Raw genomic sequence first — 26,454 nt, 5'->3', positions numbered from 1 at the left:
TCAAGCAGAGAACACACAGCCAAAGAAGCAGAGAGACACTTGTCCTGACCACAGGGGACAGCCATTGTGCACCTCCAGTCAGAAACCTGGATGTTTCCATGGTAAGTCTAGACGCTCACATATTAATCACTAATTTGAAAATTGTGTAAAATGCTATGCAGGCCATGCTGCACACCTGTGTGGACTAGATGTAGCCTGGAGGCTGCTTGCTTATAACCTCTGAGTTCACAAAGCCTGCCAAACTGGGTTTTTCTTAAGCGGACTCATACAGGCTGTCCCTTCAAAGACAAACATCTCCACCTAGTAGTTGTTCTAAGAAGGGGCTTCGAGCATCAAATGTGAGTAGTGGGAGTGGGATCCTGAAATATTTGCGGTCCCTCCCAACCTTAGGTCTAAGTTTCCCTGACCCTCTCACTTCATCCATCCTGACCACTTCCTAAAGTCCTCCTCATCCCCACACCACAGGTGGGCCTCAGGGCCACCTCAGGAAGTCATCCACGATTAGTTAATCCTCCTTCATGTTTTTCCTTCCACAAAGAACTTCTCTACCACTTTTCCTTTAACTCTCTTGATTGCGTTACACTCTGGGTGTTATCACATCAACCTGTAATCAATATAACATTTATCAAGGACATATTTTACACATCTTTTTAATGCCAGTCCTTCAAAATTATCTCCTCCGGGATTTTCTCTATGCTTTTCCTGGCCAGATCTGGAATTGGCTTTTGATTTTTTTTTTTTTTTTTTTTTTTTGAGATGGAGTCTCGCTCTGTCACCGAGGCTGGAGTACAGCGGCACAATCTCGGCTCACTGCAACCTCCGCCTCCCGGGTTTCTAGCAATTCTCCTGCCTCAGCCTCCCCAGTAGCTGCGATTACAGGTGTGCACCACCACACCCACCTAACTTTTGTATTTTTAGTAGAGACAGGGCTTCGCCATGTTGGACAGGCTGGTCTCAAACTCCTGACCTCAGGTGATCTGCCCGCCTCAGCCTCCCAAAGTGCTGGGATTACAGGCATGAGCCACCACACCCAGCCGGATAAATATCTATTAAAGTGAAAAAAATGAGTGGTATTTTTAGACAATAAGAATTAGCTCTGCAGTTACCCATTTTTCATATTAAAAGGATCCAGTTTCCCATCACGTCTGCATGTGAGCCCCAGATGCTCAACTCCAGCCAGTGAGTGACCTCAGCTATCCCAGCCGAGGACAGTTAGGGCATTCCCTGGCTACCAACTGTCTCTGGCACCACCTGCTGGTCACTCATGTATTCACCAGACACAACGAAGACTGAAATTACGGTTTCTAAAAGTGGATCAGAATCTATTTGCCTTGAAAAACAGAAATATACTTAAGGCTCAGACTGGACACGACAGGAGGATCTCCTCCCTGCTCACCCTTCCTCTGCCTCGTGGGGGGAGTAGGGCTTAACACTTCTTTTATTTTAATGTAGCCACAGTGTTGTGCATAGTAGAGCCACCGCAACCACAACGTCATCTTCAGCCTCTAGTGAGAGTTCACCGTGTGGCCTGCATTTCATTACCTCCCGATAATCCCAAAACGGAAGAAGTGGTACTGGGACAGCAGAGACCTGTGTCAATTCCTTACCACGGCCCAGCCACGTGGCCTTGGCAGAGACTTCTCCCTTCAGTGTCTCTAGTGAGCGTTCGCTTACTAAACTCCTCTCCAGCTCTAAAATCTCATGAAGCTATAAGTCTTATGTCATGCCTTCCGGGCCACCATCCAGACTCATGCTGGCCAACCGTCACACAGGCCACAGTAGGGCTATTGAGCTCTTGAAGTGTGCCCAGGCCTATCTGAGATGTGCTTAAATGTGAAATGCACACTAAATTTTAAGACTTCGTATGAGAAAAAATATAAGATATCATTAATTTTTGTATTGATTATGTATAGATATGATCATATTTAATATACTGGTTTAAATTAAATGCTATCAAAAATACTTTCACCTTTCTTTTTTATTATGGCACTAAATGTTAAATTGCATACAGGCCTCCTGTTTTCAGCAGATAGCACTGATCTAAACAAAGTACCCAGTCGTCTTATATATTAACAGAAGGAAGAATAGAAAAATATCTCTATCTTAGGATCTTTTTATTTATTTATCTCGTCCTTTTTGTACGAGTCTCTATGGTAAATAAAAATGCCTAGGTCTCCCACTCCCAGGATGGTCATTTATGCCTGTCAGCATCTTTGAACCTTGAAGATGGTCTCCCTGGAGCTAAAGTCGGCCTGGCCTGGAAAGCTCATGAAACCCCCAGAAAACATCCTAAAGAGGTGAGAGCTATGCTAGAAGGAGCTCTGATCCAGAAACATAAATATGTGGGGTCAGGTGCAATTTAAAAACTGTAAATGACTTATATGCTTATGAAAATGTTCTCTCATGCTGGTAATCAAAGAAATGGAAATTAAAACGAGATCTCCTTTTTAGCTTATCATGGCATAGACTTTTTAAGTTAGAGTTGGCCATGGAATATGGAAATCAGTGCATTTATTCCCTACCTGGGGGAGCTAAAATTCATACAGCCTTTCAGGGGGCAATTTAGAAATGTAGAAAAACAGCTTTACAACTATGCACGCCTTCTGAGCCAACAATTCCACCTCTAGGGATTTTGTCAAAGGCAATCACCATTGCTATGCTCAATAACTTACTGTAGGGATGTTCACTACCTCAAAAGTTATAACAAAAATAACACCAAACCAGGGAATTTTTTAAATTACAGCATATTGAGAAAATAGAATAATATGTTGCCATTAAAACTTGTGTAACAGAATGTGTAATGATAAATTAAATTAAATTCCTCCTCCCCTGCCCCCCATCATACTCCTCAATTCAGCCTAAATGATCATTTTAAAGTGAAGCAGATCAGGATCCTCCCTTGTTTAAAACCCGTCACTGCCTTCACTTGGTATGAGGATAAAGACCGCCCCCGCCCACCCCAGCCTTTATATGGCCCTAAGGCTCTAGGTCCTGCCTTTTCTCCAGCTTTGCCTCTTGCCAGCCTCCTCTCCCTTGCTCTGCTCCCACCTGGCACGGGGACCTTCTTTCAGCCCCACAGCCCTGGAAAGTTCTTGCTGGCTCTGGGATTTCACTCATAGCCCGCAAATTGGATGCTGCCTGCACCTCAGCCCCGACTTCCTGGCAAAAGCCTCCTCAGTCCAGAGGACTCAGTTTTAGTTTTAAGTGTCTCTTCTCCCAAAAAGCCCTTCCCTAACTCTTGAGTCTAAATCAGATCTCCTTGTCCCCTGCCTCCTATCATCTTTTTTCCTCCATGTTACTCTCACAGTCCCTGACTCTGCATTTACTACTGTGATTATTTGTTGAATGCCACTGTCCCCACCTGACTATGGGACTCAGCTCACACCTGGCATGTAGAAGATGCTCCATAAAGGCATGTCAAGTAAATGAATGCTATTCTAATAAGTCAAAGGCAAGGCATAAAATGACAGGTGTAACAGGATTCCAATATCCAAACAAATGTGAACGTGTACGTAGTTGTAATACTTCTGGGCACAGAATAAAAAGACCAGAAGAAAATCCAAGCTGTTAATAGCAACTATCTCTGTTGTCATGGTTTTACTTTTCTTCTTTTATCCAGATTTTCTATAGTGAGCATATCTAACTTTCAAAACCAAGATAAAATTTATTTTAAAAATATTAAGAAAAACTAGAGATCATGTCCTTTGCAGGAACATAGATGGAGCTGGAGGCCATTATTCTCAGCAAACTAACGCAGGAACAGAAAACCAAATACCACATGTTCTCACTTCCAAGTGAGAGCTAAATGATGAGCATGTATAAACACATAGAGGGGAACAACACACACTGGGGCCTGTCAGAGGGTGGAGGGTGGAAGGAGGTTGAGGATCAGGAAAAATCACTAATGGGTACTAGGTTTAATACCTAGGTGATGAAATAATCTGTACAACAAACCTTCATGACACAAGTTTACCTGTATAACAAACCTGCACGTGTTCCCCTGAACTTAAAAGTTAAAAAAAAAAAAAAAAAAAAAAAACTAGCCCTGGGTTCAAGTTCAGTTCTTAACAAAAATATGGTCTTGAGAAACCAAAGCTCTTCACAGGCTCATCGTTATAAATAAAGGGGAGGACACCTCCACTGACTATGTCATAGAATTAATGGAATAATGTACATATAAAGTTTTGTACACTTTTCAGTATTTACTCTGGGTGTTTAGGGGAGTAAGACCCAAACACTTTAAAGTGTAAGGCAATGGGCATTTTCCCAATGGTTGTGTAATTTGCAAACACCATGAGGAGCTGACAGTTGAGTAGCTGGAGCTTTTGTCTTTCGACAAGCATGTTGCAGTCGTTGCTATCTAGTGAGGTGAGAGTTGAAAGTCATTAGGAATGCAGACAGAGAGTCTCCCATGGGGTGAGAAGTGGGAGGAATTTCACAGGAACAGAGACATCTCCTCTCCTTTCCCCAAGACCAAATGCTGGGAAACAGGTGGCCTCCAGAACCCCAGCGCAAGTTCCCAGCAGGAGTGAGAAAGCTACAAGTGGAAACACTAAGTTACAGGGAGATATGGCATTTTTCATGTGGAAGAACTCAACTTGGTGGACTCCTTCTGTACTCTCCTGGCAAAAATCCAGCAGTTTGGGGCATCCTCTTTAGGCTCTTTCTCTTCAACCGTGTGCTTGTTGAATGCAACTTCAGAGAAGAGCTGCTCCAGCTTTAACAGAAGACAGTAGCTCATTCAGCTTCTTCCATGAATATTAACAGGGCATTTATAACACGTTGGACACTATGCTAGGAGCAGAGGCTAAAATGGATGAATAAGGCCCTGTCCCTGCTTTCAAGCAACACATGATCTAGTCATTATGATCTTCTGGTACTAAGTCTCCCCAACGTCCTCCAGTACTACCCACTTCATCACTCCCTACTTTGTGTTTCCACTATGATTATTTTATTTTATTTTATTTTATTTTTCTTTGAGGCAGAGTCTCACTCTGTCACCCAGGCTGGAGTGCAGTAGCATGATCTTGGTTCACTGCAACCTCTGCCTCCTGGCTTCGAGCAATTCTCCTAAGTAGCTGGGATTATAGGCATGCACCACCATGCCCAGCTATTTTTTTCTATTTTTAGTAGAGATGGGGTTTCACTGTGCTGGCCAGGCTGGTCTTGAACTCCTGGCCTCAAGTGATTCGACTGCCTCAGCCTCCCAAAGTGCTGGGATTACAGGCATGTGCCACCACACCTAGCTGCTATGCTCATTTTAGCATTTAACCCACTGAACTATAATCCACTCCTCCAGGAGCCTATCTCTATTAAGCCTGTAATCTCCTTAAGGACACAGACTCTACTTTGAATCTGCATCTGTAGCACAAGTCTGTTATGTATGGTGCTCAATAAATGAGCAAATGAATGATTTAATTGCTTGAATAACTTCATAAGTAAATGCCTATAAAATAGTGGAGGTTACCTGGAAAGCAAATGCTCAGCAAGGTGTTATGCTTTGCAGACTGAATAGAGATGTGTGTGCTATCTTTGTGTGTGTTCTTTCTGTAGGAAAGAGACTAGAGGTGAAAGAAGACAGGTACAGGAAATAGGAATCTATTTCTTCAAAGCCCTCTCTGATACAAATGCTTCAGTTCTAACCCTTCTAGTCAGTGCCCCAAGAAGATCACAGCTCACAGAGCTGCAATAAAGACTGAGAGTTCCTCCTAAGAGAAGCGATTGCATTTATGGAAGGGCAATTGACCTATCAAAAACATAGATCATTCATATCCCAAGTTATCTTGCCACAGGTGCAAAACTGGGCAAAACGCCATCAACAGTAGCTTGAGGCAACCAAAACAGTGAGGGCAATATTGTGGGAAACAGGAAGAAATTGTAGATGGTTAACCCAGGAGAGACAAAATTCAGAAGAGGTGTAATAGCTGACTTCAAATACCAGAATGGCCATGGTACAGAAAAAAAGGTGATACTAGAGACAGAAATACCATTTGACTCAGCAATCCCATTATTGGGCATAATACCCAAAAATATATAAATCATCCTATTATAAAGACACATACATGCGTATATTCACCACAACACTGTTCACAATAGCAAAGACATGGAATCAACCTAAATGCCCATCAATGATAGACTGGATAAAGAAAATGTAGTACATATATACCATGAAATACATGCAGCCATAAAAAGGAATGAGATCATGTCCTTTGTAGGGACACGGATGGAGTTGGAAGCTATTATACTTAGCAAACTAACACAGGAACAAAAAACTAACCACCACATGTTCTCACTTACAAGTGGAAGCCAAATGATGAGAACACATAGACACACGAATGGAAACGACACACACTGGGGCCTGTTGGGAGGAGTTGAAGGAGGGAGAGCATCAGGAGGAATAGCTAATGGATGCTAGGTCTAATACCTAAGTGATGGGATGATCTGTGCAGCAAACCACCATGGTACACATTTACCTATTTAACAAACCTGCCCATCCTGCACATGTACCCCTGAACTTAAAATAAAAGTTAAAGAAAAAAACAAGAAGTGAAAAGAAAAAAGGTGATACTTTTTCCCTATGATTCTCAAGGTCAAAGTTAGGCTTCAAAGTGGGTGTTAGAGGCAGGCAAATTCTTGGCTCAATAGAAGAGGCACATGTCAGGAAATTACCATAAATGATGCAAGTCTATAACTCAAGGCAAAGGCAGTAACACAGACTAGAACTGCCTTTGAAATGCTGCTTTCAAAGTTTACAAAAAGGTACTGGGATATGCATGCTGAGGACACATAACTGAATGATTTAGCTCCCTGTCTACCAGGAGAGAGTGCTAAATCTAACATCCCATGAGAGTGCTTTCCTCAAATTGATGCACTGGAGATCTTCCAAATGGGTGTTGGCTTTTCGGTAACTTGCCTTGCACAAAACAGCTCTACTTACCTTGAATGTGCTTTGACCTATCAAGTCCATAAGGCCCAGCTAACATCTCCATATGTTATCCCTTCAGTCTTCAAAGCATACATCACTAGGGTCCCTCTACTTCAACCTCTTTGGATTTGTCATTTCAACGGTTCAACTATTCATGTTTTGCCCTCCAATTAGATTCTAGTCTCCATAAAGGAGGATGCCATATGCTTTTAATACACAAGGATTAGCACAGTACCTTGCATTTAACAGGCCTTCAGAAAATGGTCACAGATTTGGTGCTGCTGGATTCAAGCCAGAGAATGGAGGCAACCCATTCTGCCAAGGTCTTGGACAACATCTGTTTTTTTCACCGCAGCATTTGCCATCCATCACAGAGGAGACTAGAACAGAAAAAATTCAAGTAAAGTACAAGGTCACTTTCAGGAGCCCCAACAATTCCATTCTCCAAGGTTGGAATGTTCTTCCTCTCTTCAAACAGCAGAACAGATGGTCTCCTAAATCTTGGCTTTCATGGTTTAACTCTAATTACAATGTTAGTTAGCAATGAGTTTGGTGATTGAAAATCACTAGTAGATTCTTTCCAGGCAGTCAAGCTTTTCTTCTGCTCTCACTAAGAAAAGGGTGGCTTTGTCGTCAGCCTTGTTCTTGCTTCCAGTATTATAATTGCTTAGCTGTTTGGAAAATGAAAGGAGCCCAAGGCTACCAAACCTAGCTGGATGCAACAGCACTGCAGGAGACAGGAGGTAGCAACATCCAGATGGCTAAGTAGCCTCCAGTGATATTGCAATCAAATTGGGAGGCACAAATCAGGAAGAGCTCTTCAATTGTGTAAATGCCACATGCCAGGTGTTAAACTCAGAGGTGCACATGTGTTTGCCTAGATGTTTTGTGAATGTGGTTGAGAAGAAACCCTTAAAAGTAAGTCCTTGGAATTGCAAATGTTGGAAAAAACTTTTCAAGGTCATTGGATGCAAGTCTTTCCAAATGCACAAATGCTTCATTGAAAGAGCTCATCCATGTTCTATTCAAACATTTTCTGTGAATAAAACCTACAACCTCAAGATGCAGTCCATTCAACGACAGTTATTAGGGTTTGTTTTCCTAATACACTCAGCACCTCACTTTAACTCTTAGTTACTGGTTCATGCTATACTCTCTGGAGCTACTCAGAAAAAAAGGGCCTCCTCATCCATGGAATAACCCTTTTTGAACAATCAAGGAAGCTGTCAGTTCACCTCTGAGTCTTTATTTCTTCAAGTACCCCCACATATTTAACTGCTCATTACTTGATTTAATCTAAAATTTCCACACTTCCCTCAGGGACTCTGTTTCCTGCCAGAGCCCTGCTGAGCCAGCCTAATCAGGTTCTAACCACATGATCCTACCCCATGGCCATGTTTAACTGGTCCAGGGGTAGACACCTGGCACAAGCACAGCTACCTATAGACATCCTGTACCATCAGTCTGACAAAAAAGATGAACTAGGCCAACCCGGGTGCTCTCCTAGCACTGGGAGCTGGTACACTTAGAGACTGTTGTCATTTATCTGTGGGCTGCTGAGCTGGAGGGTCCTGCAGAGTCAGGGCAGGAGTGACCCACTGGGCCAGGGGCCACATGAGTAAGCAAAGGAAGGAAGCATATTACAAAAGATAGGAGAGTGAGCAGATAGAGAAAAACAGAGGCCCCGTGAGAAAGAGAGACTGAGATGAGATGGGACCCATCCCTCCCTTTCTTGAGACATGAGTTGTAGCTCTTCCAAAATCCAAATGATCTATAGCCTTTCTACAAAGGACAAGGAAAGTCAAGAGAATCTCTACTCCTTACAATCCTAAGCTGCTGGGCCAGAAGATCTCCTTCTTCCAATGCCTAGAACAATGACACATTTCCATGCAACTCTACAAATAAAAACCAACTAGGTTTACCTATTATATGTGCCATATACATTATAAAGTCTGTCTAAATAAAAACTCTTAGAAGTGATAACATGTGAATACAACAATGCAAACATTATTGTATGCTCACCATCTACAATGTACTGCACTGGATACAAAGTTATGGTGGCAATCTTCAAGGAGTTTAGAGTCTAATGAAGAAGGTAAACAGTCACATAAAACACAGCAGACTATTAAATGCTAAAGTTAAAGATATGAAGGAGAGGGCAAGGAGGCATTTACTTTTTGCTTTGGTTCCTTTCTGTACTATCAGAATTTTCCAACAAAACATATGCATTACTTTTTAGGTCAAGAAATATTAACAGGATGAAGAAATTGTGGGTCATTTTCCATTTTCCTTATATTTTTTAAAGCTTTGGATTTTTTTAATAAATAAAGAAGTACTTAATAAAAAAATAAGATAAAATATACACACAAACATATCTGGAAATACAGGGGAGAGATGAGAAATTAAGATAAAATAAGGACATAAATCTGGAAATGATACAGACAGGAGACAAGGAAATACTGGGTAGAAGAGGGCAGTTCCCTGGCAAAGGTCCCACCCTCAAGCCTGGATACTCACAGCCCTAAGTGAGAATGGGCACTCCTGTTTTGGCACCCAAAAAGTTGCCTTTTGGCCTGCCACTCCCACCTATCCTGTACCCATATAAACCCTGAACCCCAGGCTCCAGAAGCAGGAGAGGAACAGATGAGCAGATGGGGGGCAGAATGGCGTGGCAGAGGAGAAAACAGAAAGTGAACGTTGGGAGGAGTTCAGCTGGGGACGGTCAGAGAATCAGCAGCTGGATAGCCAAATTCCAGAGGAAGATCATCTTTCTACTCCATCCCTTGTCCACCTCCCCATCCATCCCACTGAGAGCCACCTCCACCACCCAATAAAACCCCTCATTCATCATCAAGTCCATGTGTCACCTGATTCTTCCAAGACACTGGACAAGAGCTCGGGATACAGAAAGCTGTCATACTGGCCCTCTGCCTTTGCAAGAAAGGGTTCCTGCACCTGTCCATCTGCGTGCTCCCCCTCCCATAAGGGGTTTGAGCAGCGGCAGCAACCAAACAGACAAGCCACACCACTGTTGCATGTCCTGCGAGGGGGCTCAGAGAACTCTCCTGTTTCAGAAATACAAGGGAGAGATTTTCTCTGACTAAGAAGATGTAGGAAAATGTTGTAGAGGTGGGGCCATTTCCATAAGGTTGAGAAGGATGGAAAAACAAAATAGGTCACATGTGGGGAGAAAATCCTCCAGGGAGACACAAAAGAAACAGCTAAGGAAGAATGGCAGATTAGGTGACCTGTTCAGGGTGGGCAGCCCAGCATGATGAATGATGACAATAGGGCAGGGAATAGCCAAACAGTTATTTGGCTCAATTTGTTGAAGGTCTTAAAAGCTCAGGTTCTCAGGCAAAGGAGAGACATGGCCAGAGTTTTGTTTAAGATGGCAGCAAGGAGAATGGAATTGAAGAGAAAGAGCTTAGAGCCAGGGTCACTGGTTGGGAGAATCACTGCCAGGGTGTTTCAAAAGTCCCTTCCCAAAAAGATTTTGTTTATGCTGTTGGCATTGTGAAAGTAGAATTGCATATAAACATGTGTGGTATTACCTTGAAATATGTTTGAAGGCACCTGTGACTACATATCTCTTCTGTACATCTAATTTATTTTAAGCTAACTGTGGTATATAAAATGCTTGATGGCAAAATTGAACTCAAGTATTTCTGGTTTCTTCTGGGGTAAAGAAAGGCTTGTGTGAGAAGCTAGGAACAAAATAAGTCTGTAAAGTTGAAGGTAGAATTGAGGTCAAAATGCAAACAGCATCAAAAACTTCAGCTATAGCTTAAGTAGGCATGAGGGCATGGTGAGTGTGTGTTGAAACTTCCAGGAGGTTCTGCAGCTTAAACTTGCTCCATATGGTTGGGTTATGAATACTCCACTCTTCTCTGAACCAAGAGTTTTCAAAATATTGCTGCTTGGCTTTGATCAACTGAAAGTATATACTCTTCCAACATGACAAAGCCCACATAAAATTACAGAAAAATTCAGGAATCAAAGTTTAGCTGCATCCAGCCTAAAACCCATAACTTGTACCAACAAACCACAGTTTAATCCATGGCCAACTTTCTGTCTACCTGAATGATGGTTTGAGACGTTCAGTGATGTTAAAACAGGCTGGCAAGGATTCTTCACTTCCAGATCCAAAGATTGTTTACAGGTAGTTGAGCCATAGCCATTGAAAATGATCAACCTTATTTCAAAAATAACCTTGTTGTTTTATCACCCAATAAACTGTCCACTTGTGGGAATAAGTGTTTGAGAACTTTATTGTCCACACAAGAGATCATGAGACAGAAATAAGATAGAGGTGAGAAAATGGGGGTGTGCATAGGAAAGGGAAGGTATTTCAGGGATAGGAATTACAATATGTGATGACTAAGTATAGAGATTAAGAACCAGAGGGAACAAAGATGAAATATTCACTCAATCAACAGTTATGTACTGCGTACTCACTATATGATCAACATTGTGCTGGGTGTGAAGGTTACAGCTGTGATGTACATATTGCTCACTATCCGGTAGACATCACAGATAAGGAGAAAATTACCACAAAGTAGAGGAAACAGATGATGCTGTGGAAACAGCAATACCAAATTCTAACCTAGTCAAGAGGCATCGAAAAAGATTTCCAAGAGGAATCAATATTAAAGTTGAGACCTAACAGGCACCATATAAAAATCAGCCATGTGAATGGGAGATCACAAGGCAGGGGAGATGAGTCAAGGCGTGTGCCCTGAGTCAGACTTTGCAGATTCAAATCTTGGCGCTGGCGCTGCCGTTAGCCGGTTGTGTGACCTTGGGTAAGTTACTAATTCTCTTTGTGTCTCATTGTCATTATATATTAAGTAGTGATAATAATTCCTTCCTCACAGGGCTATGATAAAAGCCAAATTAAATAAGCAAAGAGTTCTTGGCACAGACACTGGCGCAAGGTACATGCCAAATAAATGGCAGCACTCTCTTTGTTATTAAGAAGGAACAGCATCTGCAAAGGCTACAAGGTAAGAAAGAACATGGCAGTTTCAAGGAAAGTAGTTCAGTGTTGCCAGAGTGTTGGGGAAACGGCAAATTATGAGCCTGGAGAGGAGGAGCAAAGGCAAAGTCAAGGAGGCTCTTTTAATATGATTTCTACGGTAATACAGTGCATAGTGATGTCACTAGAGAAGGCACGGACTTGGAGAGAAATCCAGAGCATTTTCGGGATGACTTCACAACCACCTTATGACCACTTTCCTGAGGTACATGCACTTCCAGGAGGGAAAAACAGTGTGGTTGTGATTCAGCTAAGAGCTACAAATGATGACAAGAAACCAGGGGCTCAGGAGTGGTAGGAAACAAGAAGGAAGCTGAGTCCTTGGACAAAAGCTCTTGGAGCAGGAATGGGCCCCTTAGAATGGCACAGTAGAGGGGAAGGGCACCTCTGCCCTTTATCTGGACTCGACTGCTGACCCTGCCAGTTACTTACATGTGACCAAACCACTCTCTTTCTCTGTATCTTAATAAACAGGGAGGCAGCCTAGATCCGTCATTCTTAACCCAGAAACCACAGATACTATGAATCCATGAAGATGCTAATAGAGGTTCAATCTATTCTCAATTACTTTTTTTAAACCCCAAGGCCATACTAGTTCTTTCAAGCTGATCCAAAGCTCCTGTAGGCATTGCACATCTTTAATTAATTTATAACTGAGTGAATAAATTAATTATACCATTAAATTCAGTTACTACTCTTAGAAATTGAAAAATAAAGAAGAAAAAGGGTGCTAGTAGTAAAAGGTTTGACACCACCAGACTGAATGGTTTGATAAGGCCATTCCGGCTCTCATATTCTGGAAGCCTACCTTCACCTGTCAGCTATTTCATTGTCTATAAAGGTTTACATTCTTGGGGTTAAAAACATGGGACTCAGAGTCACAAAAGCCTGGGTTCAAATCCCAGCTCTGCACTTGCTAGCTGGATGACCGTGGCAAATTACTTAACCTCTATAAATCTCAATTTCTTAATACGCAGAATAGAGATTAAAATAGCATTTTTTGACAGAGTTGTTGCAAGGAATGAGATAATGCAAACTTTAGTCATTGGCATACTCCTTCCCAATCTTTGCCAAATCTGCATAAAACCTGAAATATTAGTTAGATAATATTTTTTATTTAAATCAATTCATGTTTTCAGTTAAATTTATGTGCTTTAATCGGAAGCTTTATACTGCTACCATAAATGGAAAACAAGTACTACCGTAAATTGGTAGTAACCATAAGAATAATACTAATAAAAACTGTACTGAAAATTTTATCTCAATAAATAACAATTAAAGTGTTGTTAAATTCTAGCTAAATGCTGTTTCCTGCTGCAGGCTCTGTGCCTGAGGCTGCCCTCTCTTTGTTAAAATGGAGATTCACATGTATAAAACGAAGTTAAAAACACCGAGGCTTCAAATTGCAGCTTTGTCCTTGAAGTAATCAGGAAACTCCAAAGAGAATTAAAAAGGAAAATCTCTATGCGATTCAGTTTTATTCAATGCCTCAACTGGGTATCACCTAAAATAATCTCTCATAACATATATGCCACATTTTGGATACACTGAGGTAATACATTCGAAGCACGTGGCACTGGGCTTATTCTGAAGTAACTGAAGAAATGTTCATTTCTATTACTTTTGGTAAGAAAATAAAAAAACAAAACACAGAACCATTTGGCCCTGCCACTACCTCCTACCGCCCACCCCCACAAAATTGGGACTGACAGGGTGGCCATATTATTGCAGAAGGCTCCTTCCTGATCCTTGCTCCTTCCTGTCTTTTAAGGCCACTTAGTCAATTTCTTCCCCATAATACATCTTTAAGTCATCCCTTTCTGTCTATCTCCACACCAACCACACAGCATCTGGCCTTGGCTCTTACACCAACCTGCCCTGCCATCTTTTCCTTTAAGATTCATCTGAAAATGATACAGACAGGAGACAGGGAAACCACTGGGTAGAAGAGAGTGGTTCCCCAGCAAAGGCCCCACCCTCAAACCTGAAGACCCACAGCCCTAAATGAAGACAGGCATTCCTGTTTTTATGCCCAAAAAGTTGCCTTTTGGCCCACCATGCCTCCTATCCTGTATCCATATAAACCCTGAACCCTAGGCTCCAGAGGCAGATAAGCAGGTGAGGAGATGAGGAGACAGCAGACGGACAGCAGAACGACACAGCAGAGAAAGACAGAAGAGGAGGAATGTCTGAACACAGAGAGGAGTTTGGCTGGGGGTGGTCAGAAAGAGGTTCAGGCACTGGATGGCCAGGCTCCAGGGGAAGATCATATTCCCACTCCATCTCCTCGTCCAGTTCCCCATCCATCCTGCTGAGAGCCACCTCCTAAACTCCCACATTCATCCTTCCAGGCTGTGTGTGACCCAATTTTTCCAGGACACTGGACAAGAGCTCAGGATACAGGAAGCTGTCACACTAGCCCTCTGCCCTTGCAGAAAGGCAGAGGGTCCACTGAGATGGTTAACACTCAAGCTGTCTACAAATGGCAGGGCTGAAAGGGCACACTGTAATACACGCCCACTTGGGCTCCTGCACTTGTCTGTCTGTGTGCTCCTCCTCCCGTAAGGGGTTTCAGCAGTGGTGGTGACTGAACAGGTGAGCCACACCTCTGTCACATGTCCTGTGAGGGGTATCAGTGAACTCTCCCATTTAAAAACACTATTCTCAGAGGCCTTGCTAATCGCCAACCTCTGTGCCACACAGAGACAGCAGCCTGCTATACTGGGCTCCCTGGATCCCCTTCACAAAATTCTGTTGTAATATTAATAATTACCTTGCTACATTGCAGTAATGTGTTTGTGTCTGTCTTCCCCACTCAGCTATAAATTTCTAGAGGCCAAGGACTGTGTTTAGTTCATCTTTGTATCCCTTAGTTCATAATAAATGCTCAATTCAGTTTTCATAAATGGATGAAAAAGAGGATGGATGGAAGAAAGGAAGGATGGATAAAAAAGAAGGAAGGAAGGAAGCAAGGAAGGAAGGAAGGAAGCAAGGAAGGAGTGGCAGTGATGGACCACATTGCTCCTGACTTTCTGATTTCTAAGAAGGAAGAAAAACAAGGTAATTCCAGCAGAGTTGGCTTAATTCCCTCTTGTCCAATTTTTGTACAACCTCTTCACACACCATCTGTGGCATTTTCCTCATCTTACAAATACCGAAGGACACTAGCCTTCACAGAAATTATCTTGGCTCCTTGCCAGAAAACAAACAAGCCTGAGAATAAAGAAAAATAAATAAATAACAACAGTGATGTTTAGCACTTTGAGGTCTGGGAAATGAATTCCGAATGGGAGCTGAACTCAAAACCAAATGTTTGGCTTTCGGGGACAACCTACTACTTGGCTGAAAGCCTCAGCCCCCTCCTGAGACCACTTAGCAAATGTCGGCCCAGAGCTCTTCCTGCGAGCTGCTGTCTATGCCACCCCTTTCTCAGGCCTGGAAGAAATTACTGCCAAGAAAAAACAATCAAACTTTCCACCTACTACTTCAAGGTTGCTTGTGGTTGATCTTTTCCTACCTTGGGAACTTTCCAAATGTTTCTTTAGGAATTAGGTTGTGTTTGAAAAAGGTTTACTCAAAGCAGATTAACACCTGTGTATGTGTGTGTGTGTGTATCACACACACACACACATTCACTCACATGCGCACACACGGTCTCACATACAAAAGCTCAGATTTTTAACCTGGCACATCCTTGCCATTCTGATTCCACAGGAATTGATGTCTGACAACATGTGGGTGCTTATGTGCCCTGAGCCTGGGGACAAGGTGAGCTTCCAGAGAGTGGATGAAATTGAGAAGTGGGAGTAGCTGTGGGGGCACTGAGGGATGCTAGGAAAGGTCGCTGGGGAAAATGCAGAAAGCAAAAGAGAACACTTCCCATGCACCTGACTCAGCTAGCCTAATTTCCTGGGAAATTTTTAATAGTGCTGCTACTTGACAAGATCATGGGATTATTTATCTGCTCCCTTTTCCTCTTTAAAAACTTCTCAACCCACCCACTGAAAAGACAGAGCCAAGGCCTTAAGTTCCCCTTTCCAGAGCTACAATATTTGGGCTTTGCCCTTTTCCTTCCACTGATATCCTCAGTAGCAAGGTATCTGTACCAACACAGGCAGGCCTACCTTCCTGATTACCATGGTAAGCTCTTGTTACCGTCTGAGAAAGCATCAACCCCAAACCAGAAGCGACCAGGAAAATAGCCGGTTACGGCACTTAGAGGAGGAGCAGTGTTATCAACCAGAGGTACATAGGTTCCGGAGCCGTACTGACCCAAGCTCAACTGCACAAACGCCTTCTCCTCTCTGAGCCTGAGTTCTTCATCTGTAAAACAGGGATATGGTTTGTCTTAAAGGATGAATTTTGAAGATTAAATTCAATGATAATGACAGGTACTATTATCAAGTAAGTGCTTAACAAATGTTTGTTGAATAATTTTTAAAAAACAAATGCCCTGGTAGCGTGATGCCTCCAGCTTTGTTCTTTCGGCTTAGGATTGACTTGGCGATGAGGGCTCTTTTTTGGTTCCATATGAATTTTAAAGTAGTTTTTTCCAATTCTGTGAAGAAAGTCATTGGTAGCTTGATGGGGATGGCATTGAATCTGCAAATTACCTTGGGCAGTATGGCCATTTTCACGATATTGATTCTTCCTACCCATGAGCATGGAATGTTCTTCCATTTGTTTGTATCCTCTTTTATTTCCTTGAGCAGTGGTTTGTAGTTCTCCTTGAAGAGGTCCTTCACGTCCCTTGTAAGTTGGATTCCTAGGTATTTTATTCTCTTTGAAGAATAGTGAATGGAAGTTCACTCATGATTTGGCTCTCTGTTTGTCTGTTGTTGGTGTATAAGAATGCTTGTGATTTTTGTACATTGATTTTGTATCCTGAGACTTTGCTGAAGTTGCTTATCAGCTTAAGGAGATTTGGGGCTGAGACGATGGGGTTTTCTAGATATACAGTCATGTCATCTGCAAACAGGGACAATTTGACTTCCTCTTCTCCTAACTGAATACCCTTTATTTCCTTCTCCTGCCTGACTGCCCTGGCCAGAACTTCCAACACTATGTTGAATAGGAGTGGTGAGAGAGGGCATCCCTGTCTTGTGCCAGTTTTCAAAGGGAATGCTTCCAGTTTTTGCCTATTCAGTATGATATTGGCTGTGGGTTTGTCATAGATAGCTCTTATTATTTTGAGATACGTCCCATCAATACCTAATTTATTGAGAGTTTTTAGCATGAAGGGTTGTTGAATTTTGTCAAAGGCCTTTTCTGCATCTATTGAGATAATCATGTGGTTTTTGTCTTTGGTTCTGCTTCTATGCTGGATTACATTTATTGATTTGCGTATATTGAAACAGCCTTGCATACCAGGGATGAAGCCCACTTGATCATGGTGGATAAGCTTTTTGATGTGCTGCTGAATTCGGTTTGCCAGTATTTTATTGAGGATTTTTGCATCGATGTTCATCAAGGATATTGGTCTAAAATTCTCTTTTTTGGTTGTGTCTCTGCCCGGCTTTGGTATCAGGATGATGCTGGCCTCATAAAATGAGTTAGCTACAGTAACCAAAACAGCATGGTACTGGTACCAAAACAGAAATATAGATCAATGGAACAGAACAGAGCCCTCAGAAATAATGCCACATATCTACAACTATCTGATCTTTGACAAACCTGAGAAAAACAAGCAATGGGGAAAGGATTCCCTATTTAATAAATGGTGCTGGGAAAACTGGCTAGCCATATACAGAAAGCTGAAACTGGATCCCTTCCTTACACCTTATACAAAAATCAGTTCAAGATGGATTAAAGACTTAAACGTTAGACCTAAAACCATAAAAACCCTAGAAGAAAACCTAGGCATTACCATTCAGGACATAGGCATGGGCAAGGACTTCATGTCTAAAACACCAAAAGCAATGGCAACAAAAGCCAAAATTGACAAATGGGATCTAATTAAACTAAAGAGCTTCTGCACAGCAAAAGAAATTATCATCAGAGTGAACAGGCAACCTACAAAATGGGAGAAAATTTTCACAACCTACTCATCTGACAAAGGGCTAATATCCAGAATCTACAATGAACTCAAACAAATTTACAAGAAAAAAAACAAACAACCCCATCAAAAAGTGGGCGAAGGACATGAACAGACACTTTTCAAAAGAAGACATTTATGCAGCCAAAAAACACATGAAAAAATGCTCATCATCACTGGCCATCAGAGAAATGCAAATCAAAACCACAATGAGATACCATCTCACACCAGTTAGAATGGCAATCATTAAAAAGTCAGGAAACAACAGGTGCTGGAGAGGATGTGGAGAAATAGCAACACTTTTACACTGTTGGTGGGACTGTAAACTAGGTCAACCATTGTGGAAGTCAGTGTGGCGATTCCTCAGGGATCTAGAACTAGAAATACCATTTGACCCAGCCGTCCCATTACTGGATATATACCCAAAGGACTATAAATCATGCTGTTATAAAGACACATGCACACGTATGTTTACTGCGGCATTATTCACAATAGCAAAGACTTGGAACCAACCCAAATGTCCAACAATGATAGACTGGATTAAGAAAATGTGGCACATATACACCATGGAATACTATGCAGCCATAAAAATGATGAGTTCATGTCCTTTGTAGGGACATGGATGAAATTGGAAATCATCATTCTCTGTAAACTATCGCAAGAACAAAAAACCAAACACCGCATATTCTCACTTATAGGTAGGAATTGAACAATGAGAACACATGGACACACGAAGGGGAACATCACACTCTGGGGACTGTTGTGGGGTGGGGGGAAGGGGAGGGATAGCATTGGGAGATATACCTAATGCTAGATGACAAGTTCGTGGGTGTAGCGCACCAGCATGGCACACGTATACATATGTAACTAACCTGCACATTGTGCACATGTACCCTAAAACTTAAAGTATAATAATAATAAACAAAATTTAAAAAATAAAATAAAATAAAAGTTAAATCATAAAAAAAAAAGAATGCCCTGTTCTGACCTCAGTTAAGGAAATACAGGCAGATCTGGGACTCCCTCCAAGAGGTGCTTGCTCAGTCCCTGACTTCCATAAGAAACTCCTTCTTACCCCTGCCCCTCAAGCCCTAGGACACAGACCCTGGGCCTATGTTCAGAGGCATAGAAGGGCAGGCAGGGCCAGGCGCAGTGGCTCACGCCTGTAATCCCAGCACTTTGGGAGGCTGAGGTGGGCAGATCGCAAGGTCAAGAGTTCGAGACCAGCCTGGCCAATATGGTGAAGCCCCGTCTCTACCAAAAATACAAAAATTAGCTGCGCATGGTGGCGGGCACCTGTAATCCCAGCTACTCAGAAGGCTGAGGCAGGAGAATCGCTTGAACCTGGGAGGCGGGGGCTGCAGTGAGCAAAGATCATGCCACTGCATTCCAGTCTGGGCAACAGAGAGAAAAAAAAAAAAGGACAGGCGGTAGAAACAGTCAGCCCTATGTGCAGGCAATAAAGGGGTGCATGGGCATGGCCTTTGGAGAATTTAAAAACAATAAGAGTCAGTCTGATTTTATTATCAGCCTGCACCAGCAATTCCAAATAATGTCAGTGATAAACTACTCTTTTATACTCCCACCACCCATGCTTGCTATGCCACTGTCTGTTGTATCAAAAGATTATGTCCCCTGTCCTGACTGAGTCCCTGCCTGGCCTCAGAGTCTACCTGGGGGTTCCAGAAGCCAAGCCCCTGGACTCTGCCAGCAACCAGATGTACACTTAGATCATTGTCTGTGCCTACATATCCTGAGAATTCCTTAAACTTGTTGGCCCAAACTCTCTTGAGATGAACACAGTGTGAGGAAAAGAGGAAAAATTACTTTAAGTCATAAATGTCTAAACAGGCCCAGACCAGAATAATGGGTCCAATTTATCAGACAGAACCTTTCCTTTCCTCTTTCACTGTCCCTTGTTTGGTGTTGCTCAATAGTCCTATTTCCTTGAAAATTGAAACTTCACCTTTAGGAGGCCTATGGCCTCTATTTGGTTTTTATATGTAATAGAAATTTTAAAAATTCAGAGCCAGGGAGCTCAGCACCCCCTCAGATGCTCCCTTGTCTCAATTTCTCTTACTCCTGGAAGCTCATTTTGTCCCCGGGATGAGTTAAATCCTTATAAATGAGGAAACTGATGCTCAGAGAGGGAAAGGGACCAGCCCAAAGTCATACAGCAAGTGAGTGGAAAAAGGGGAAATGCACCTATCCGAGGCATTCTGAGGAGCGAAGCAGTGCACATAAAATGCTGAGCCATGTGCTGGCACATAGTAAGCAATTGATGAGCATTAACTGCTACTTTTGTGTAGTTGTGTGCTATTACTGTTAAACAAGACTAGACCCACATCTCCAGGCTTTAGGGCAGCCTCTTCCCAGTACCTTGCTTGGTGTCAAGCACAGTGTAGGAGCTCATTAAACATCTGTTGAATAAATAAATTAGCTCTATTCCTGCTCAGCGACCATCCAACCTCTGTGTAAACATCCCCAGTCTGAGACACTGCCTCCTTCCTTTAAAGATACCCCATCCCATCTCTGGGCCCATCCATTAAACAGATCTACTTCATAATGAGTCAATTTTTTAAAATCTCTCTTCATCTCTTGTGCCCATTGGTTAGTCCTAGATTTAATCTCCCTAGCATTGAGCCTTCTACAAAAAGATTTTGATGTTAAATCAGAACATGTTGGTCCCTGGATAGAAACCATCCAATTAACCTCACTGGGTGGTAAAATATATATATATATTTCATCAGTCATTCATCTCAAGAAAGAAAAGGTCGGTTTTATCTTAATAACAAAGAGGACACTTTAATCATGGCAAATCTGCTGAATAAATCAAAACAACAAGTTTGCAAGAGGCAACTGCCCTCTATTAGGTAAATTAAGACAAGCATCTCAACAGGCACCCATTACCCTGACAGGAGCAGAGAGGAAGTCTTGTCTCTGTCAATCTTCCCTCTGGAAAGACAGTATTGATTAAATGCTGACACATATTTGTGTCTGAAGAGCAGGAAAGAACAACAAACCAAAGGGATGCGTCAGGCATCACCTTTCCACTCAACAGCACACGTAACAATTACCACCTCACAGTTTTATACAGTTCTTTTTGCACTCTTTTAAAAAATGCTCATCAATAATCCCAGCACTTTGGGAGGCCGAGGCAGGCGGACTACCCGAGGTCAGGAATTCAAGACCAGCCTGGACAACATGGCGAAACCCCACCTCTACTTAAAAAAATACAAAAATTAGCCGGGCGTGGTAGCACACACCTGTAATCCCAGCTACTTGGGAGGCTGAGGCATGAGAATTGCTTGAACCCAGGAGGCAGAGGTTGCAGTGAGCTGAGACCACATCATTGCACTTCAGCCTGGGCGACAGAGCAAGACCCTGTCTCAAAAAATAAAAACAAAAAATGCTCATCAGTTTATTTCACCTTCATGGAAATCTTATGATGTAAGTAAAGAAAGTGCTCGATTTTACAGATGAGAAGTAAGACAGAGAGTGGCCAGTCACGGGACAAGCCAACCATTTATTCCTTCATGTGGCAAATTATGATTGCATCCTGACTCCATGCTAGGCATTGGGCTAGGCTCCGCAGATGTGATGGTGAGCAAAACAGACACATTCTCTGCTTCCACATCCCTTAAAATAGAGAGGGGGAAAACAGATGGTTAAACAAACATATCGGATAAGTGATAGGATAGAGAAAGCAGGGTAGGAGGAGCATCAAACCTAGCCCAGGATGGGTCATGAAGGGTGAATAGGATGCCGCCAAGCAGAGACTTTGACCCTAAGGCGGCAGAAGAAGTCAGCCCTATGTACAGGCAATAAAGGGGTGCATGGGCATGGCCTTTGGAGAATTTAAAAACAATAAGAGTCAGTCTGATTGTATTATCAGCATGCACCAGAAATTCCAAATAATGTCAGTGATAAAATACTAAGAGGGCCAGCTTAAATGGAAGAACTTGGATGTAAGGCAGTAGACAGTGCTGAGAACCATCATACCAGCAAATCATGCATGCACACACACACATTCCTGTGCACACACACACACAAGCACACAATCACAGCAAGGTATAGGAGGCCTCCAAACAAGGGGACGAGAAACAGAATGGTAAATGCAAATGCTTTCAGATGTTGAAGGCTCCTGGGGCTTCAGAACTTCCTGGAATTCCATGGTGTAAGAGTTGAGATGTAATGAGATGTGACCACTACATGGTAAGGTAACAGGCAAATCCAGAAGCCAGGCTCCTCGTTATGACCATCTGGTTTGCCAGAGAGAATACATATTCAACATAAGTCACAAGATCTCCCTGGCAGTCCCTCTGCCAGTACAATAGCCAGGGCAAGCCAGAGTTGAAGGGGCTTCACAGAGTTGAAGGGGCATCTCACCAGACTGACATGAAGAGAAAAAGAGCATTTATCTCCAAATTTCCTCTTTCAACGTAAGCCTCTGAGCTGAAAGCGATATACCTAGGCCAGGAAGAAGAGAATGACAGACATTAGGGAAAGAGAAGGTACTTCACAATTCTAACACTGTTGCTGTGAATTGATTTTTCAAAGCATACAAATGGGAAATGCCTCTAATTTAAGGCATGAGGAATTGGCCCATGTGATTATGGAGGCTGAGAAGTCCCACGATCTGTTGTCTGCAAGCTGGAGACCCAGGCAAGCCAGTGGTGTAGTCCCAGTCTGAGTCTGAAGGCCTGAGAACCAGGGGGACCCATGGTGTAAATCTCAGTCCAAGGGCAGAATAAGACCAAGATCCCACTTCATGCAGCAGGCAGGAAGGGGCCAAATCCCTCCTTCCTCTGCTTTTTCTTCTATTCAGGCCCTCAGCTGATTGGAGGGTGCCCATCCACATGGGGAAAGGCAATCTATTTCATGGAGTTCACCAATTCAAATGCCACTCTCATCTGGAAGTAGATATATCCTTGCAGACACATCTAGAAGTAATGTTTAAACTGGACACTCTGTGGTCCAATCAAGTTGACGTATTAAAATTAACCATCACAGCCCGGGGCGTGGTGGCTCACACCTATAATCCCAGCACTTTGGGAGGCCGAGACAGGTGGATCACTTGAGGTCAGGAGTTCAAGACCAGCCTGGCCAACATGGCAAAATCCCATCTCTACAAAAAGTAGCCGCACATGGTGGCGCACGCCTGCAATCCCAACTACTCAGGAGGCTAAGGCAGGAGAATCGCTTGAAGCCGGGAGGTGGAGGGTGCAGTGAGCCAAGATCATGCCACCACACTCCAGCCTGGATGACAGAACAAGATTCTGTCTCGAAAATAAGATTAAATTAAATTAAATTAACCATCACAGTGAGATTAATGGTTCTTTTTGTGAACTATGGCTTTTGAAATAGGTTTCGTGTGGATATTTTATTCCCACTTTCATTCCTTTACAGCAGAGGGGATCCATAGTACAAATGAACCCAGCTTTTTGTCCTGTTTGGCTCCTCACACCTCTGACTCCCTCTCAGTCGTCTTCTTTCTATTCTCAACTTTGACTTCTCTTCTGTAATCACTTTCTCCCAGCTCTGAGCCCTAAACTCGTTTGTTTTCCAGATCCATAAAATGCTTTGCCTTTCTTTCCTCAGTCAACAAAATTTATTAAAGTTATTTTGTTATAAGTTGGCTACTCCAGCGTCCCTTCTCCAGCTGACATAAATTCCTAACACAACTCCTCTGTGCTTCATTACCGCGAGCAGGGAGTAGCTTTTATGACATTGCTATAGGTGCACAAACGTAGCCGGGTAGCTCCGAAATAGAAAGATATTAAAAGCTCTAGCCACAATGCTCTGAGCCAGACTCCCACTCAATCAGGAAAATAAAGTTTCTCTTGCGCCCCATGGGAACTCTAAGATTACAATTGATACGGTTCTACTCTTTACATTGTTGAAAATATTTATTGTCAGAGTGTGGTCTGGGGCCTCTGGTGGCCCATAATAAGCCTTTATTGATTCATTTAACAAGTATGGAGCAACTGCTACTTAGAAGCTCCACCTTCAGTTCCTTGGTATGAAAACTATTTTCATTCCACATATCACCGTCTAAAATCTTTCTACCTTTGTTCGTTCTGTCTCTCCCAACAAAATATATGGTCCATGAAAACACGGACCCAGTTTTGTCCAACACTGTATCCCAGTGCTAAATGCAATGTCTGATGCACAGCAGATACTAGGCGAATATTCACGGGATGACTGGATAGTGATGAGGCAAATTCACTGTAAGGACTTCTCATTCCACTCTAGGATTTTAGAAATGGAACAGCTTTTTTATGTCCTTGTGTTCGTAATACAATTAGGACTGGCTTTTCTCTCACACAAAAATCTTTTTTTTCTCTCCCATACCAGGCATTTTATCATTTGGATCTCAAAGAAGTACCTCTCTTCCCAGCCTCTATGAGGGGAATTTGGTCGAACACACATTGGAGGTCAAGGTCCAAGAAGTCGTTGGTGAGGTAGCAGAATTTAACACGCTGGGAAAGTTTTAATACCTCTTTCTGAAGATGCCTGGGACACATAATTGAATTAAAATATATTTAATACTTGCTCTACGCCAAGGATCTGGGAAGCCTAGTAAGAAATAAACACCTTCAAACAGAATAGCACCACTTACTGGTTTATTGTGTTGGGTGTGCATAAGGATTTTGTCTGAGGGGGAAAACGGAGTTTCTCAGATTTTAAGAAAAAAAAAAAAAAAAACAGGAAAACCACTCTCCTAGATAATATTTAAGTTCCTTTCATCTCTGACCTTTTTCAATCTCTCCTTTCTGTGTAGGACTTCACACTTCCTTTTCCCTAAACCCCTCACATTTGTAAAATAAATAGATTTATAATGGAGCTCTGAGTCTTACATAAATCTATAAGCTGTCCAGTTATCCTTCCATTTGGAAAATGGCAATATAACAATATATTATACAGATTTCTGGGCTTTCAAATCTTTTTCAATCTTTATAACAGTCTTTTAAATTTTGTATGAGAGACTAAATTTCCTCTAAATTAGCATTTGAGAAAACTGGGATAGTGATGTTTGTCCAATATCATATAGCATGCTGCGTCCCGAATTGGTGGGTTTGGGGTCTCACTGGCTTCAGAAGTGAGGCTGCAGACCTTCGCAGTGAGTGTTACAGCTCTTAAGGCAGCACGTCTGGAGTTGTTCATTCCTCCAGGTGGGTTCGTGGCCTCACTGATCTACAGGAGTGAAACCGCAAATCTTCGAGTTGAGTGTTACAGCTCATAAACGCAGTGCCAACCCAAAGAGTGGGCACCAAGACTTACAAGAAAGAGTGAAAGAACAAAGCTTCCACAGAACAGAAAGGGACCAAGGCGGGTTGCCACGGCGGGCTCTGGCAGCCTGCTTTTATTCCCTTATCTGGCCCCACCCACATCCTGCTGATTGGTCCATTTTACAGAGAGCTGATTGGTCTGTTTTACAGAAAGCTGATTGGTCCGTTTTGACAGGGTGCTGATTGGTGCATTTACAATCCCTGAGCTAGACACAAAAGTTCTCCAAGTCCCCACTAGATTAGCTAGACACAGAGCATTGATTGGTGCATTTATAAACGTTGAGCTAGACACAGAGTGCTGATTGGTATATTTACAATCCCTTAGCTAGACATAAAAGTTCTCCAAGTCCCCACCAGATTAGCCAGATACAGAGTGCTGATTAGTGCATTCACAAACCTTGAGCTAGACACAGAGTGCTGACTGATGCATTTACAAACCTTGAATTAGACACAGAGTGCTGATTGGTGTATCTACAATCCCTTTGCTAGACATAAAGGTTCTCCAAATCCCCACTAGACTCAGGAGCCCAGCTGGCTTCACCTACTGGATCCTGCGCCAAGGCCGCAGGCAGAGCTGCCCACCAGTCCTGCACCGTGTGCCCGCACTCCTCAGCTCTTGGGCAGGACCCGACGCTGGGGAGCAGGGAGCAGCACTGGTCGGGGAGGCTCCAGCTGCACAGGAGCCCAGAGTGGAGGAGGGGAGGCTTGGGCATGGTGGGCTGCAGGTCCCAAGCCCTGCCCACAGGGAGGCAGCTGAGGCCCGGGGAGAATTAGAGAATTAGAGCACACTCTCCACAGCTGCTGGCCCAGGTGCTAAGCCCCTCACTGCCCAGAGCCGGGGGCGCGGCGGCCACCGATCGGAGTGCAGGGCCCGCCCAGCCCACGCTCAGCCAGACATGCGAGCCATGCGGGCAGCCCTGGTTCCGCCCGCATCTCTCCCTCCACACCTCCCCGCAAGCAGAGGGAGCCGGCTCCAGCCTCAGCCAGCCCAGAGAGGGGCTCCCACAGTGGCGGGCTGAAGGGCTCCTCAAGCACCTCCAGAGTGGGTGGGCGCGGAGGCCGAGGAGGTGCCGAGAGCGAGTGAGGGCTGCAAGGGGTGCCAGCAGGCCATCACCTCTCAATGCTATGGCTAAACCAAGACCAGACCCAATTCCTAATCTTGCGT

General features: G+C 43.2%; 1 protein-coding gene across 3 annotated transcripts in view; it reads right to left on the bottom strand.

Moving 5' to 3' along the window:
• KIF4B (kinesin family member 4B) overlaps positions 1-26,454 on the bottom strand; it is a 180,580-nt gene that overhangs the window by 13,377 nt on the left and 140,749 nt on the right. For all 3 annotated transcript variants that reach the window (XM_054684741.2, XR_010157386.1, XR_010157385.1), the window contains one exon: positions 7,161-7,305. The gene's annotated coding sequence lies outside the window, so the exon portion shown is untranslated. Of the gene's footprint in view, positions 1-7,160; positions 7,306-26,454 lie in introns of those variants that run through there.

Source organism: Pan troglodytes, chromosome 4 (genome assembly GCF_028858775.2).
Source record: "Pan troglodytes isolate AG18354 chromosome 4, NHGRI_mPanTro3-v2.0_pri, whole genome shotgun sequence".
Taxonomy (NCBI): Eukaryota; Metazoa; Chordata; class Mammalia; order Primates; family Hominidae; genus Pan; species Pan troglodytes.
Note: the sequence above shows the minus strand (reverse complement) of the source record. Positions and strands in the feature narration are given on the sequence as shown.